The following is a 16559-nucleotide window of genomic DNA, read 5'->3' as shown; positions in this document are numbered from 1 at the left end:
CTTGTAGATTTCCTGGACACAATCTATGCACAATTAATTTCTTCTGATTTGAAGGGTTACCTTTGATATTCAACATATAGCCGTGGCCCGGTGGGTGAGAGCCCGGGTGCCTGATCCACATCTGGAGCCGTGACTTTTTAGCTCTGTGTCCTTGGGCAACTTCCTTAACTTCTCTGGCTTGGTGTTCCCACCTTTAAATTTTTTTTTTTAATGTTTATTTATTTTTGAGAGACAGAGTGTGAGTGGGGAAGGGGCAGAGAGAGAGACACACACACACACACACAGAATCTGAAGCAGCCTCCAGGCTCTGAGCTGTCAGCACAGAGCCCAACATGGGGCTCAAACCCACAAACTGTGAGATCATGACCTGAGCTGAAGTCGGAGGGCTTAACTGACTGAGCCACCCAGGCGCCTCTTGGTTTTCTCATCTTTAAAATGGGATCGATACTATTACCTGCCTTAAAGGTTTCCTATGAGGATCAAATGTGACAAAACATGTCAAGCATCTAGGATTTTGCCTGCCACCAAAAAAAGAAAAAGCAACAAAAACCCCACCATGCAATGAATATTAGCTTTTAACGTTAATTATACATAGCTAAATAATAAATAATTATGCTCTGTTCCCTCCGTGTTGCTGTCCCTTCCTCCTTTACCAGTTCCTTTCGGATGGAGGTCTCTTAGCCCATTGCCAGAAAAATAACGGAGGAAAGAAGTTTCTATGCAAGTTACAAATGTCACAAGCTGCAACATTTGAAAAAGGAGGAGGAGGCTAAAATTCTGGAATCCTGACTTCCACCAAATGGAGAGTCCACGGCAGTGGTGTACGAAGTAGAATTCGGATTTCTGTTACTACTCCGTGTGTGTGTGTGTGTGTGTGTGTGTGTGTGTGTGTGAGATATCAGCGGCTAAGGCAAATGCCTGAACCCAGAATCTGGCCACTTTGAATGTGGGCAGACCTCAGTAAGGAAGGAAGTTTGCATTAAACTTGAAAATGTTTGTGGTCATATTAAAAAGTAGGGTGGCATTTACAAATTTAAGGCTGCCGCACAAATAGGAAAGATCTGTTGACTTTTGAAATGAATTCTTCTGGATAAAAATGCATTCCCTTTCCTAAGCGTGTTGGAGCCCTGTTTACTTAAATTAATCCTATCTTTGCACAACATATTGGCGTGGCCTTGGAAGCAAGGGTTTCCTCTGCATTCCTTGGAGAGAACTTGCTGGTTGGCCAAGGAGGGGCGGCTGTGGTTTAGGGAGTGGCGGAAGGTCTCTGTACCTTATGGAGACAACCGCAAAGGCTGGGTTCTTCCCTGGAGGTGTGTTTTTTTGAAAACGACCTTATAATTCTTTGCAAAGATCACTATACAGTTGGATGGTAAATGATGCTTTTCTTTCTTTCTTTCTTTCTTTCTTTCTTTCTTTCTTTCTTTCTTTCTTTCCTTCTTTCTTTCTTTCATCATTAGCAAGTAAAATCTGTCCCTCTCCCCTGCCAGGAAAGAAGCCAAAAAAATAAGAGGGAAGCAAGCAAAATCATAAATATGCTGAGTCTGAGCTTTTCATAGCAACAGGAACAAAGACTTTGTGGGCTTTTTCTTCACGCTTGGAAAAAAAATTCTCGCAGACACAAAAGTACACTGATTATTATATCAAGTGCCTGTGTGCTTAACACCCAGAAAAACAACAACAACAACAACAACAACACAGATTAACCTGTGGTCATACCTGCTGCAAAGCTTTTTTTAAATAGCAGAAGCAAAATATTATAAAGGTAAAGTGGTTTCCCCTTTTCTGATACCATACCTCCTGTCTCTTCTTCCCTCAAATATAACCACTATCAGAATTTTGGCAAATATCTGCCGCCCAGTTTTATACTTTTATGAAAAACACACTTCTCTAGAAGTGATACAAAATATGAGTTTGTGGGGGTCTAAAACTTTTTTAATGTTTATTTATTTTGGGGGGGAGAGAGAGAGAGAGAGAGCGCACGTGCGCGCGCGCGCGCGCGCGCGCGCGCGCACACACACACACACACACACACACACACACACACACACACAGGTGGCGGAGGGGGAGAGGGAGAGAGAGAATCCCAAGCAGGCTCTGCACTGTCATGGCAGAGCCTGACACAGGGCTCGATCCCACGCACTGTGAGATCTCACGACCTGAGCTGAAATCAAGAGTGGGACACTTAAAAGACTGAACCACCCAGGCGCCCCTGTGGCTTTTTTTGTTTTTTAATTTGCATGAATCTTATACCGTGTATATAGTTCTACGATTTGCTTTTTTCCCCCTCAACATCATCTTTCTGACAGTTGTGTTCAATTTGTTTTGATAAATAGGTATAATTGCAAATATTGTAAATATATTTCACTCATCCTGATTGCTACGCAGCAGTTTATTATATAATAATAATTGTAGCTAATGCATGCATAGCACTTTCCAGGTGCCAAGCAGTCTATTTAATGAACTCAGTAAATGAAATTTTCTCTTAAGATGTATTTATTTTAGAGAGAGAGAGCAAGCAGGGAAGGGGCAGACGGAGGGGGGGGACAGAAGGTCCGAAGTGGGCCCTGTGCTGTCATCACAGAGCCCGACGCGGGGCTCGAACTCACACCCCGTGAGATCACGACCTGAGCTCAAGTGGGACACTCAACCAACTGAGCCAGCCAGGCGCCCCAATGAATTTTTTTTTTCTTTTCAAATTTTTATTTAAATTCTTCAGTTAATATATGGTGGTTTCAGGAGTAGAATTCAGCGTCTTATCAGTTACATGTAGCACCCAGTGCTCATCACAAGTGCCCTCCTTAATGCCCGTCACCCATCTAGCCCATCCCCCACCCATTTCCCTCCATTAACCCTGTTTGTTCTCTCTTGTTAAGAGTCTCCTATGATTTGTTTCCCTGTCTGTTTTCATTAAGTGAATTTATTGAATGAATTCTCCCACCTATAGGTGCTATTGTTGCCTCGTTACTTAGAGAAGAAAACTGAGGCATCCAGATGGAGTGCCTTGGCTGACTCAGTTGGTAAAGCACGACCTTCGATCTCGGGGTCATGAGTTCAAGCCTCACATTGGGTGTAGAGATCACTTTAAAAAAAATCTCCAGGGGCGCCTGGGTGGCGCAGTCGGTTAAGCATCCGACTTCAGCCAGATCACGATCTCGCGGTCCGTGAGTTCGAGCCCCTCGTCGGGCTCTGGGCTGATGGCTCAGAGCCTGGAGCCTGCTTCCGATTCTGTGTCTCCCTCTCTCTCTGCCCCTCCCCCGTTCATGCTCTGTCTCTCTCTGTCCCAAAAATAAATAAACGTTGAAAAAAAAAATCTCCAAAAAAACCAAAACAAAACAAAAAACAGGCATACGGAATTAAGTAACCAGCCCAAGGTCACTTTCTCTGCTGACGGACATCTAGATTTTTCCCTGTTTTTTTTCACCGTGATAAACAATGATACAGTGAACATCTTTGTGCCTGCTTCGTCACGGATGCTGGTTAGTATTCTCTGGGCAGGAGTTTCCAGCAAGCAGATACCCCAAGGAATTGCTGACCCTGAGAGTAAATACGTTGCGGATTTTCACTAAACATTTGCGATGTCACATTGGCATGTGTGATCTTGGGCAGCCTTCACCTTGCGGAAAAAAAAAAAAAAATTAAAAAAAAAAAAAAAAAGAACGTTCTGTCGCATCGGGCTGTGGGCTATATGTTGGCTAGGTTCTAACCCAGGGTACGTTGGCCAAAGTTGAAAAGTGATCTTTAGGACCGAACTGGAAAACTCTTCTTGGTTGCGGTCTCATTTTAAAGGATTGAAAATAAGGAACAGGAACGTCTGTTAAATGTTTTATTTATTTATTTATTTATTTATCTATTTATTTATCTATTTATTTATTTTGAACATTTGTTCATTTTTGAGAAAGAGAGACAGACTGCGAGCAAGGGAGGGGCAGAGAGAGAGAGAGAAAGAGAGAGAGAGAGAGAGAGAGGGAGACACAAAATCCGAAGCAGGTTCCAGGAGCTGAGCTGTCAGCAGCAGAGCCTGACGCGGGGCTCGAACTCACCAACTGTGAGGTCATGACCTGAGACGAAGTCGGAGGCTTCACTGATTGAGCCACCCAAGGGCGCCCCAAATGTTTATATCAAACCACACCAAACAACCCAGAGGGGGCACAATGAAGCAGAGACTCAAAGTACAGAACTGGGCCATCCCGGGCCAGCGGATGGCTGCTGTGTGACCTTAGGCAGACCACTCCACCTTTCTGTTTGTGTATTTCTCCAGATCTCAGGAAAAAATAATTCTGCTTTCTTGCCTTGCAACTTAAGGCTGCTATGAGCAAACATAGATGGGCAGGCGGGGGTGGTGGATTGAATGAATCCTTTTTGGATTATTGAAAATAAAAGATCGGGGGTATATTTGATTTTATTTACTTATTTATTTTAGAGAGGGAGGGAGGGAGGGGCAGAAGAAGGGGGAGAGAGAGAGAGAGAGAGAGAGAGAGAGAATCTTTTTTTATTTTTTTATTTTTATTTTTTAAATTTTTTATTTTTTTAACGTTTATTTATTTTTGAGACAGAGAGAGACAGAGCATGAACGGGGGAGGGTCAGAGAGAGAGGGAGACACAGAATCTGAAACAGGCTCCAGGCTCTGAGCTGTCAGCCCAGAGCCCGACGCGGGGCTCGAACTCACGGACCGCGAGATCGTGACCTGAGCTGAAGTCGGCCGCCCAACCGACTGAGCCACCCAGGCGCCCCGAGAATCTTTTTTTAAAAAATATACTTATTTATTTTTGAGAGAGAGAGAGAGAGAGCACAAGCGGGAAAAGGGCAGAGAGAGAGGGAGACACAGGATATGAAGCAGGCTCCAGGCTCTGGGCTGTCAGCACAGAGCCCGATGCAGGGTTTGAATCCATGAACTGTGAGATTATGATCTGAGAGAGAGAGAGAGGATCTTAAGCAGGTTCCACGTCCAGCACAGAGCCCGATGCAGGTCCCGATCCCATGACCCTGGGATCGCGAACTGAGCTGAAATCAAGAGTCGGATGCTAAACGACTAAGCCATCCAGGCATCCCTGGAGTATATTTAAAGACATTCTTTTCTGTACCGTAGGTTTGGCCGGGCCTCCAGAAGCCCTTTTCCCGTTGCGTACGTATCTAAAACGTTTCAGAAAATGTTATCTTCACTTCTGAAATTCGTTTTCCTTAGGAGATAGAGAGAACACGTTAGATTAGTGCGCTATGGAGTTTTCTCATGGCCGTACCAACCTCTGGCTCAGGAAGACGTTAAGGCTTTGTCTCTCCACTTCCACTGAGGCGGCCGAAAGATGCTGGGGAAGAGAAGGTACCCAGACCGCAGCTCAGTCAGTTGTTTTGCCAACAATTGATGGAATTCAGTTAGTTTTCCAAACCAGGTGGCTGATGGAATTGAGTCCCTTGTCTTCCCGCCCCCTCGGCGAGGACGTTACCCGGCCCTCCCCCCCCACCTCGTTGTGTTTAAGATTTCTCCAATCGGTTATCAGCTAAAGTCAGCTTCTTTTTTATGTCAAAAATAGCTCACTGGTAGCTTGAGTAAAGCCAACTGGCACCTCTTCAAACTGGTTTGTCTGAGTCTTCGGGCCACAGGAAACGCTCCGGCCCTGTTCCTAGCTGGGACGGCATTGATGTTGGTTGGAGTGGGGCCATTTTCATTTGCTAATAAAGCCCCAGAAACCACGGTGAAGAACCGGATGAAAGATCCTGGTTGCTGGGAAACGGTACAGCGCACCCCCCTCCCCCCCCCCCCCCCCCCCCCCCCGCCCCTGGGGAAGGGAGAGGGTCAGAAGGAAACTCACCCAGAGAGCCAGAGGTGCTCTCCCAGCCAAGGGCGAGTAGTGTGCTGGCTCCCTTACTCCTCCAGGAGGATGGTGTGGGAAAAACAGGGCTGCAAAGAGACAGGGGGTGGGTGAGAGAGAGAGAGAAAGAGAGAGAGAGATCAAAAGCAAGGAGGACGAGGGAATACAAGTATTCTGCTTGCGTAAATCAGCTGGGAGAAGAATGGAGAATGGGTGTCCTTGAAACACAAATGACTCTGGGGGGGGGGCGGGGCGGGGCGGGGCAGGGGGTGGGGCACTACATAGGTTATTGTTATTGTTATTGTGGTGGGTATTTTTGGAGGATACAATTTCACCCAGAACAGGCTTTTGCTTACTTGTTAAGAACCTCCCGGGCCAGGCACTGATGAGGCAACTGAGGCTCACAGTGGTTTTAAGATATGTTTTACGGAGATGCACGTATGGGTGTCCAGCTGACAGGGGGTGGCTCTGTGATGTGCTTGTATGAATTTGCAGATCAGGGAAGTCACTCCTTCCCAAAGTTCGGTCATTGTCAAACTCACTCGGGATTTGTGCCATTTTCAAGCACCGTCCATTCAATTTTCTTTCTTTCTTTCTTTCTTTCTTTCTTTCTTTCTTTCTTAATTCTTTCTTTCTTCTCCACTTTTCTAAACCTGAATATCCACTTTGGTCTCATCCTAAGCAATCACGAGTTTGGTGGGTTGGTCTATTTTTTTTCAATAATAATCATTTTTTAAAAACTTTGTATTTATTTTTGAGAGAGAGAGAGAGTGCAAGTGGGGGAGGGGCAGAGAAAGAGGGGGACAGAGGATCCAAAGCAGGCCCCCCCCGCTGACAGCCGTGAGCCTGATGTGGGCCTCGAACCCGCGAACCACAAGATTATGACCTGGGATGACCCGTCAGATGCTCAACCGACTGAGCCACCCAGGCGCCTCTTGAATAATCATTAAAGTGAATATATAAGTATTAACCGTTTCTCCTGAAGTTCGTCTTTGTTGTACCTAAAGTCACGTCGAGAATGGCCACCAGACATTTTTGGGTCAAGGTGAAAAACCCACGGCTTGGTGACCGCCAGATCGGATTTAAACACCAGTGCTCACGCTGAGCAGCTGTGTAACTTGGTTTGAGTTAGTGAGCCACTCTGAGCCTCAGTTTCCTCGTCAGTAGAATGGGGCTAATAGTGCCATCCTTATGGGGCTATTGGGAAGGATGAAATGAGACAAGGCCTGTAAAGTGTGTGCACAGTGCCTGGCCTGCGAGGTCCTTAACATGCAAGTCAAAACCTGTTAGGGGCTACACTGTGTCCTCCAAAAATTCATATGCTGGATTTCTAACCCCTGGTAGCTCAGAAGGTGCCTGGATTTGGAGAGAAGCCTTTTTTTTTTTTTTAAATGTTTATTTCTTTTTGAAGGAGAGAGAGACAGAGCATGAGTTGGGGAGGGGCAGAGAGAGAGGGAGACGCAGAATCTGAAACAGGCTCCAGGCTCTGAGCCGTCAGCATAGAGCCTGACGCAGGGCTCGAACTCAGGAGCCGGTGAGCTCATGACCTGAGCCAAAGTCGGAGGCTTAACCGACTGCACCGCCCCGGTGCCCCAGAGATAAGTCTTTCAAGGAGGTAATTCAGGTAAAATGAGATTATTCAGGTGGGCCCAAGGCGTGATGCCTGGTGCCCCGGAAGAAGAGGTTAGGACATAGGCACAAACACACGGACAGGGGCGACCCCACGACGACCAGGGAGAGGGAGACCCTTGGCCTTGGCCTTCCAGCCTCCAGAGCTGTGGGGAAATAAACTTCTGCCTTTTCGGCCCTACAGTAGGTCGTTAGGGTGGCTCTGGCCTACGAGTCTCAAGCAGACAGCATATAAACGCGCAGAGTACAAACGGTCCCGGTGATTAGCCATCTACACGCATGGACCCAGGCTCTATTTCGATTCAAGGTGATGACGCAAAAACCCCAAGAAATAATAGCGGGAACTAGAGTGAGGTTGCGCCTTCTTGGCACTTTCATCGGAATGCTGTCATCCAGGAATGTGGTTATCGCACGAGGAGGGTGACTAAGCTCCAGGGATTCGAACCCCCTGTGATCTTTAGGTACAGATCCTAGGCCTCGGTGAACCACAATCATTTTTCATCGGGGTGACACGTGCTAAGGAGCTTCTGGCCCGGATTTACGGTTCAAGACTCCGTGTGTGTTGTCAGATGTTTCCAATGGTCTCACAGGCCCGCGGAAGGGATGCTCATCTAAGAATGTCTTTCCAGCTATTCTCTCTTGGTGCGCGTCACTCAGCCCCCAGCTCACCACCATATGCCCTTCCCGTCGCCGACGAGACTACTTATATGATTTAATGAAGTCCCAGAACGTTTACTGATGATTATCACGTACCAGTGTTAACACACGCCATCCCCCACAAGCTAGGGTATGCAGTTGGCAAGCTAGGGTATGTAGCTGGCGAGCTAGGGTATGCAGCTGGCGAGCTAGGGTATGCAGTTGGCGAGCTAGGGTATGCAATTGGCGAGCTAGGGTGTGCAGCTGGCAAGCTAGGGTATGCAGCTGGCGAGCTAGGGTATGCAGTTGGCGAGCTAGGGTATGCAATTGGCGAGCTAGGGTGTGCAGTTGGCAAGCTAGGGTATGCAGCTGGCAAGCTAGGGTATGCAGTTGGCGTATACCTTTCCTCACCCAGGTGGATGCGTCCGGGCGTGATCCCCATGGAAACAGTCGCCAATGAAGGAGGGTGCACTTGGCCCCTTCAGGCCACGGTGAGATGAGAATTTGGATGGGAGGAGACGTTGAGAAAAATCAGACGGCATTGTATTGTGACTGTCACCTGTCCGTTTTATTAGACCATCGTGAGACCATTAAGACTGGGGGCTGGGTCTTACCCCCTGCTGTATACCTGTTGCCCAGCATGGAGCCCGGGACAGAGTGGTCATACGATATAACGTAGCAATAATTGTCGGGACCCGTGTGATTCTCCACTCACTTCGCTTAATGGCTGGCATAAGCAAACACATTTAAAAGGGGCGTATTTCATTGGCCCATTAAACTGGGAAGTTCGAGGGCATGTCGGTTTCAGGCAGATGTGGATCAAGGACCTCAGTAATGCGTCTGTGCTCAAATAGGTTTTGGGATCTCCAACGATGTATTCGTATGTACCTCTATTTACCTCTCCATGTGGGTAGATTCCACCCTTTCCTTTGAAAAGAAGGACCTGCAGGTTCCTTTCCAGACCAGCATTTGAGAGAGAGCTGGTATCACTTCTCGGCCTTTTCGCTAAGATCAAGTGAGAGAGAGCTAGTGATGATGTGGTTGACACTGAGTTGTGCAAGCCCCCCAGTCGTTTGTGGCAGATCGGCATGACAATGAGCTTCTTGAGGACAGAGATGCTTAGGCATTTGGGTCACTGCTGTAACATCAGCTCCAAGAATAGTGCTGGGCACACAGTAGACACTCAGCCAATATTTATTTAAATCACAAGCCCTTGGGGGGCCCTGGGGGGTTCAGTTGGTTAAGCGTCCCACTCTGGATTTCAGTCCAGGTCATGATCTCACAGTTCGTGAGATCGAGTCCCACGTCGGGCTCCGAGCTGGCAGCGCAGAGTCTGCTTGGGATTCTCTCTCCCTCTCTCCGCCCCTCCCCCCCCCCCAAATAAATAAATAAACATTAAACAAATTTTTACAAGCCCCTGTTGGGTGGCCTTGGAGGTTGAGTTTAGAATAATGCGGGGTTAGAACTTTAAATGAGTTCCAAGTACAGCTCAGGTGTACATCTATGAAATGTCTTTTGGTGGGTCCAGAGAAATGGATGGAAAAGAAAACTCTCAGCCTTACACCTGTGGGACAACAACTGAGTGCCAACCTTTGAGCTAAAGGTGGGGAGGTGTTATGGAAAATAAATTAACTAATTAAAAATGGGGGGGCGGGTGTTAAAGAATAGCCATGAAGTAAGGCTTGGCAAATTCAGTCCCATAGACTCCTTGGTCTGATTCGCCACTTGGGATTTCGATTGTCCCCAATTTTGTAGCAATCGTGCTCATCCGAGATGCCAGGCACTCACAGCCTTACGTGTAACCCCTGCATTAGCCCTACAAGCGGGATATTCCCTGCTTTATCTCAGATAAAGTCGTGGAGGCTGAGGAACAACCTATTCAGTATCAGTTTTCTTTTCCTCTTCGAGGCCAGACCACGTTGTTGTGGGTTAAGGGAAGCGGGTTTTCAAGGTTCTACACAAGGACCCCAGAGAGGAAGGACGGTAACTTTGTTACATCTGGTAGCCCTCTGTCAATGGTGTGTTAAGTGTTATACATGAATATCTTATTTAATCCACTTGGCGGTCTTGGAAGGGAGGTATTAGCGTGTCTATTTTGCAGAAGAGGAAACTGAGGCACAGAGAAGTTTAGTAACTTACCCGTGGTCACCCAAGTCGGCCTGTCTATGCTCTGGACCACGGCACACGAATGCCTTTCACAGGGGATCTGACTACTGAGCTCTCTTGCAAACATGCTTTGGCATTAAGAGTCTCTTTCCTGCCCCTGCCGTCCCTCAACAAGCCCTTGGCCAGGAGGTCCTAGGGTTGTTTTCACATCAACCTCTTGCTATCCCTCTTCCTATCCCTCTTCCTTAATGTCCGTGAAAGGAGACATTAGGTAGCGCATGGAAGCATTGCCATATTGGAGTCTAAAGAAGTGTCCGCTGAATCCATGAGTGGTCACGTGAATGCGCCTTCCAGGCAACTGTCCAGGGCTACTGAGATGTGGAAATCGGGCTGTGGCTGGTGTGAGCCACTGACTCCCAGCTCGACCCTCTGGCCACCCAGCCCCATTTCAGATTTCCCCACTGTGCAGCGAGCCGCTTTGGCTCTCGGGCCACACTTTGATCTGCCTTCATAATCCGGTGGGAGAAGAACGGTGAAGTCACCTCCGAGCAAGGCTGCCCCCTTCCTGCTTATTAACCTCCTGGGGGCCTCTTGGTCTACTGGACCCCTCTACTGTTTGCTTTCTTTTTATGGGTGTGGAAGAGGATAGAGCGCTTTGATAGAAATAAACAGAGACACTTAATATCTGGGGAAAAGAGGATGCTGTCCTTGTGACCAATGCAGGCTGCACAAACATCTTCTTTCGTTAAAATGTAAGTTGCTCCCAGCGCATTACGGATGTCTCACGGGAGATGGGTCAGCACAGATTCACTCACTGTCTCCTCATATAAATCGAGGCACGGGAATGGGGGGTGGGTGGGTGATAGAACAGCTCAACCGGGGCAGCATATAAGCTGTGGTGTCATTAAACAGCACCTAGGTACCTCCGGGTGTTTGTTGAACCCACACCTTTGCTTTTGGGCTTTGACATTTTACACTCTCAGCTTGGTTCACCGCCCCTTTGCAGACACTTCCTTTGGGAATGCTGCACGAGCTGATGTCTCATCTGGAAGTCGCCTCCTTCCAAAGAAATGTGTCCAACTGTTCCCTCGAGACTGGAGTCGAGCGGCCTGCAACAAATTTTGGGTAATTTGCCCTGCGCAACGGGGCTCTGAGGATGAATGCCATAGTGGACGTGTACATAAGCTGTTGTGCAAAACTGAGATTGAAGGAAGCCTTAAGGGGGAAAAATGGGGCGACAGGAATCACTGACGATTATTGAGCATTCAGTGGGTTGAGGGAATGTAGGTGATATGTATTACTTAGCTGTGTGCAGGTGACACATATTTTTTAAAGTTTATTGTTTGGGGGGGAGGGGCAGGAAGAGAGAGAGAGAGAGAGAGAGAGAGAGAGAGAGAGAATCCCCAGATGGCTCCATGCTGTCAGTGCAGAGCCCTAGGTGGGGCTTGATCTCACAAACTGTGAGATCATGACCTGAGCTGAAATCAAGAGTCAGATGCTTAACTGACCGAGGCACCCTGGTGCCCCTGTAGGTGACACATATTATTTAGATAGTCGTTTAACTATCTCCTTAATATGATAAGGTGAATCCTGAAATTACTTTTTTCTAAAAATTTTTAAATGTTTATTTATTTTTGAGAGAGAGAGAGAGAGAGCGCGCGCGCGCGAGCGTGAGCGGGGGAGGGGCAGAGAGAGAGGGAGACACAGACTTCGAAGCAGGCTCCGGGTTCAGAGCTTGTCAGCACAGAGCTGGACGCGGGGGGGGGGGGTGCGAACCCACAAACCCTGAGATTGTGACCTTGGTTCCCCAACCCCCATTCGGATGCTTAACTGACAGCCACCCAGGAGGCCCTGGAGGGAGGTTTTTATGGTGGTAATTAAGTTAAAAGAGGTCATTAGGGCGGGCCCTAATGCAATATGACTGATATCCATACAAAAAGGGGAAATTTGGACACAGAAACACCACAGAAGGCAAACACCATTGCTGGCACCTTGATTTCAGAGGAGCCTCCAGAACTGGGAAATGATAAATTTCGGTTGTTTGAGCCACTCAGTCCATGGTGCTTTGTTACAGAAGCCGTAGGAAACTAATCCAGCCTTGGAGAAGGGTCGAGGGCAGTGACTCCTTCAGGGACCACATGTGTGCCTTTGGTGGCCGGGGAGAGTTCAGGGTGACTCATTTCAAACTCCCGACCGGAGGGCCAGCCAAAGAACACGCCTGATGAGGGTCGGGGTTCTCTTGGCTTGGAAAGACCGCCTTGCGTTTTTACTGGCGCTTCTGGGAGGAAATGCTGTACAAGACGGTCACCGGCATCCACGCGCGCATGGAAAGCATCACAGAGACACGTCCAGGTATCTGCTCATTTTTCGTTACTGGTTAAATATCAGACACTGATCGGGCCCAGTGACTGCACCAAAGTAATCACAACAGCTAACGTTTCCAGATCCCTCGCCTGGTGCTTTTCATCGAGGATCTCCCTAACCCCTCGCAACAATTCCATGAGGGGACGCAATAATTATCCGCTTTTCACACGCGAGAAAACGGAGGCTCGGAGATGTCAGGGCACTTGCCCCTCTGGGCAGGCTCTTGTCTGGTGGTGATCGCGGGCAGTAGGGTTCCACCCTCGCACCTGCCAGTGGGTAGAAATAGGCCTCTTCCGTGTCTTTCCGGCAAAAGCCCTCTGATTGGATAGAATTTGGACACGTGCCTGTTGCTGAACCAATCATTGTGGTTGACGGCTGGAAGATGCTGATTGGCCGCCTCTGGGGTAAGAGGCGTGAAGAAGGGGCTTATTTCCCAGAGAAAACCAGGGGCCTGGAGCCAGAGGAGGGGGATGCCGCTCTCTGTGGCCCAGCAAGCTGTTCTAGGGAGCACCGGCCTTTGTTTTTCTCCGAAGCAGCTCACGGCTGCTGCCTCACTCAGCCCAGGTCTGTGTGTTTATTTATTTATTTTAAACGTTTATTTATTTTTGAGACAGAGAGAGACAGAGCAAGAACAGGGGAGGGGCAGAGAGAGAGGAGACACAGACTCTGAAACAGGCTCCAGGCTCTGAGCTGTCAGCACAGAGCCCTACGCGGGGCTCGAACTCACACCGCGAGATCGTGACCTGAGCCGAAGTCGGACGCTTAACTGACCAAGCCACCCAGGCGCCCCAGGTCTGTGTGTTTTTGATGAACCAGGAAGTTGGTTCGATCTCCACCTGGCCTTAAGGAATTCTCCCTCACTCTTTGTCCACACCAGTCTCCCTGGTTTGAAGCCAGAAGCGCCAATCTACTTCTGATGCTTTAAATAACCACCCCTGGGCGTTGAACCCGGGACCTGAAACCGTGCAGCCGGAACCTTAAAACTCCTTTCCTGGGCAAAAACGGGAAGGTGGGGATAGTCGGGGCTGGATTCAGATCGGGGCTGTGTATCAGGTACCTATTGCCACGATAATGCCACGTAAGAAGGGAGCACCACGCCGGAGGCTTCTGTGACTCTGGGTTAGCTAGATGGGCCGTCTGCCGGGTGGGGCTCGCGCAGGTGTTTGTGGTCAGTGGCAGCCGACAAGGTGGCTTTCCTGGTCTGGGCTGGGTTGTCTTACTCATGTAGGGCCCCGGCTGGGACAGCTGGCTAACTTAGCGGTGCGTCTCATCCTCCATCAGGCGAGCCCTGCCTTTGCACGGAGATGGCAGGGGAACAAGAGAGCAGAAACCCACAAGGTGTCCATTGTGTTGCTGTGCCATTGGTCTCAGCAGGTTGCAGAGGCCACGTCTGGAGCCGGTGCGGGAGGCAGCCACGCAAAGGTGTGAATACAGGACGGTGCGCTAAATTGGGTCATTAGGGGCGTCTGGGTGGCTCAGTGGGTTGGGCGTCTGACTGCAGCTCGGGTCATGATCTCATGGGTTCGCGGGTTCGAGCCCCGCGTCGGGCTCGGGGCTGACAGCTCGGAGCCTGGAGCCTGCTTCACATTCTGTCTCCCTCTCTCTCTGCCCCTCCGTCCCTCGCGCTCTCTGCAAAATAAACATTAAAAAAAAAAATACGTTGGGTCATTAAATGCAATCAAGCTTCCATAAGCTCCCAATCTCTTCTAGTTTCCTGATGAGGGGGCCCCCAGGAAGCAAGCATTGTACCCCAGCTATCCGAGAAACGGGACACCTTCAATCCCAGCCCCAGGGCCCTGGTCTTCATCGACACCCAAACTAGGACCACAAAGCCAGAGGGTCCGGCTGCCTCCAGTCTCTCGGCCGTTCACAGTGGACGTTTCTTCCTGTTCTGGGAGCTGGGGGATGACCAGAGGGGCTCTCTCCTAGGGGAACCGGGCCTGGAAGTCAATGGTTACGACGGAGGTCCTTAGCGGAGTTCCAGGGGGTGCTGGAGTACACAGGGAGGGCCCCCGCCTCACGAATACTCAAGTCACCAAAGAACGACAGCTGTCTTTCCCCGCCCCTCCCCCCGGGGACTGAGGCCAGGGCTCTCTGGGCCCTTCAGACCAGGCCCTGAGCCGTCCTTACCTCGTTCCCCTGCCCTGGCCCTGCGTCCTGTGCCCCAGAAACCCGTGTCCTCCAGACGTTTCTCTATATCCTTTCTTTTTCCCTCAAAACAACCACCGAGGCTGGTAGTCTTATGAGACCCATTGCACAGTCGGAGACACTGAGGCTGGGGGAGGCGAAGAGGCTTGCTCAGTTCACACGACTCCAGAGAGGCAGGGTCGGGACCTCTGGAGGCCTTTTCCACCCCAGATCTTTGCTGTCTCCTCAACTCTAGTCCCTGTGCCTCCTTGTTCTATAACACGAGAAAGTCCTTCTCCGGGAGCCCAAGAGAGAAATGGAGAGATGGGTCTGGAAACACGGGTCTGAGAGAAGCCCGGCATATGTTTCTTTTAAGTGGACATTTCCCTCGGCTTCTTCACTCTGTCCCACGAGGACCCCGGCTCTCCTCCTCCCTGCCCCTGGGAGCCTCCCCACCCCCGTCACTGCCCTGCCCTGAAAAACGGGAGGTCCGAGGGTGGGCGACCGGCCAGCAAGGTCAGCTAGAAACGGTTCTTTCTTTTCTGTCGGTGACGGCCCCGCACCCTGGCTACATAAATCCTTTCTTTTATTTTTATTATTATTATAGCCCAGGGTCTAGCATGGGCCGTAAACGGATTTAAGAGGCTGCTAGAGTATAGGGTTTAATATATTTGGCATCATTAAATAGTGGCATAGCAAACCCACTTGGAGAAGTCCGGACCCCTCCCCCGACAGCATCCCCGGTCCCCATCTCCTCTCGCCCACCCCCTGATCCCACAAAAGTCCTCCTGACAGAGGTCTCCTGTGAGGCATCCCTCACTGAAGGGAAGGGCAGTGGGGAGCGGGGCAGAGGCCAGAAGGCAGGGAGGGTGTCTGCAGCCCCAGTGGGGAGGGCATTGGGGACCAATTAGGGACACTTGGGGAGACGGGACAAAGCTTTCTAGATAAGCCTGGTTTTTATCAGCCTGTAAAAAGACCACTTTCACTCTACTGGCTCCTTCTCCAGGCGCCTGGGAACAGATAGAAGGGTGGACAAAAGGAAGGCCCAGAGGACAAGGGAGGGATGGGTCGGTGTGGGGGGCACTTGGAGCAGGGGGGAGAAGAAGCATTTCGGGGCTTCAAGGCTCAGAAAAAGCCAAGAATATGTTGCAGGCTGTATTCCACCTGTAAACTTCCCACCCTTCAGACACCTATCCTTATTTGAAAAAATTTTTTAACGTTTATTCATTTTTTTGATAGAGACAGAGGGCGAGTGGGGGAGGGGCAGAGAGAGCGGGAGACACAGAATCCCAAGCAGGCGCCAGGCTCCGAGCCGTCAGCCCAGAGCCCGACGCGGGGCTCGAACTCACAGACCGCGAGATTGTGACCTGAGCCGAAGTCGGATGCTCAACCGACTGAGCCACCCAGGCGCCCCATCCTTACTTTATGGCACGGAGCAGACAGTCCTGTGCCCTTCACTGATACCTTGTATATTTTCTGTCTATGCCTCCACATCTTTGACTCTGGGTCTGCTTAATACCTTCGTATACTTTACTCAGCAAGTATTTATGTGGCATCAACTATGTGAGTGGGATGGGCGCCATGATCTCTGTCCTCAGCAGCTTAGAGTCTAAGGTGAAGACAGATAATGAACAGGCACATAACAAAAATGATAGGAGGCGTAACCTTGAGCCAGCTGGGGGCAGAGGGAATAGTATGTGCAAAGGCCCTGAGGGAATAGTATGTGCAAAGGCCCTGCGGTGGAAACAAAGGTTGGTACAAATGAAGAACAAAGAAGAAGGGGGATGGAATGTGGAGAAAGAAAGGGGGCCAGGAGGTGAGGTGAGAGGGGCAGGCAGGGGTAGGCTTGTGCAAGGCCTTAAATATATGAGGAGTTGGTGTTTTAT

This window comes from Prionailurus bengalensis, chromosome D3 (genome assembly GCF_016509475.1).
Source record: "Prionailurus bengalensis isolate Pbe53 chromosome D3, Fcat_Pben_1.1_paternal_pri, whole genome shotgun sequence".
NCBI lineage: Eukaryota > Metazoa > Chordata > Mammalia > Carnivora > Felidae > Prionailurus > Prionailurus bengalensis.
The sequence above is the reverse complement of the archived record's forward strand: the minus strand, read 5'-3'. Positions refer to the sequence as shown.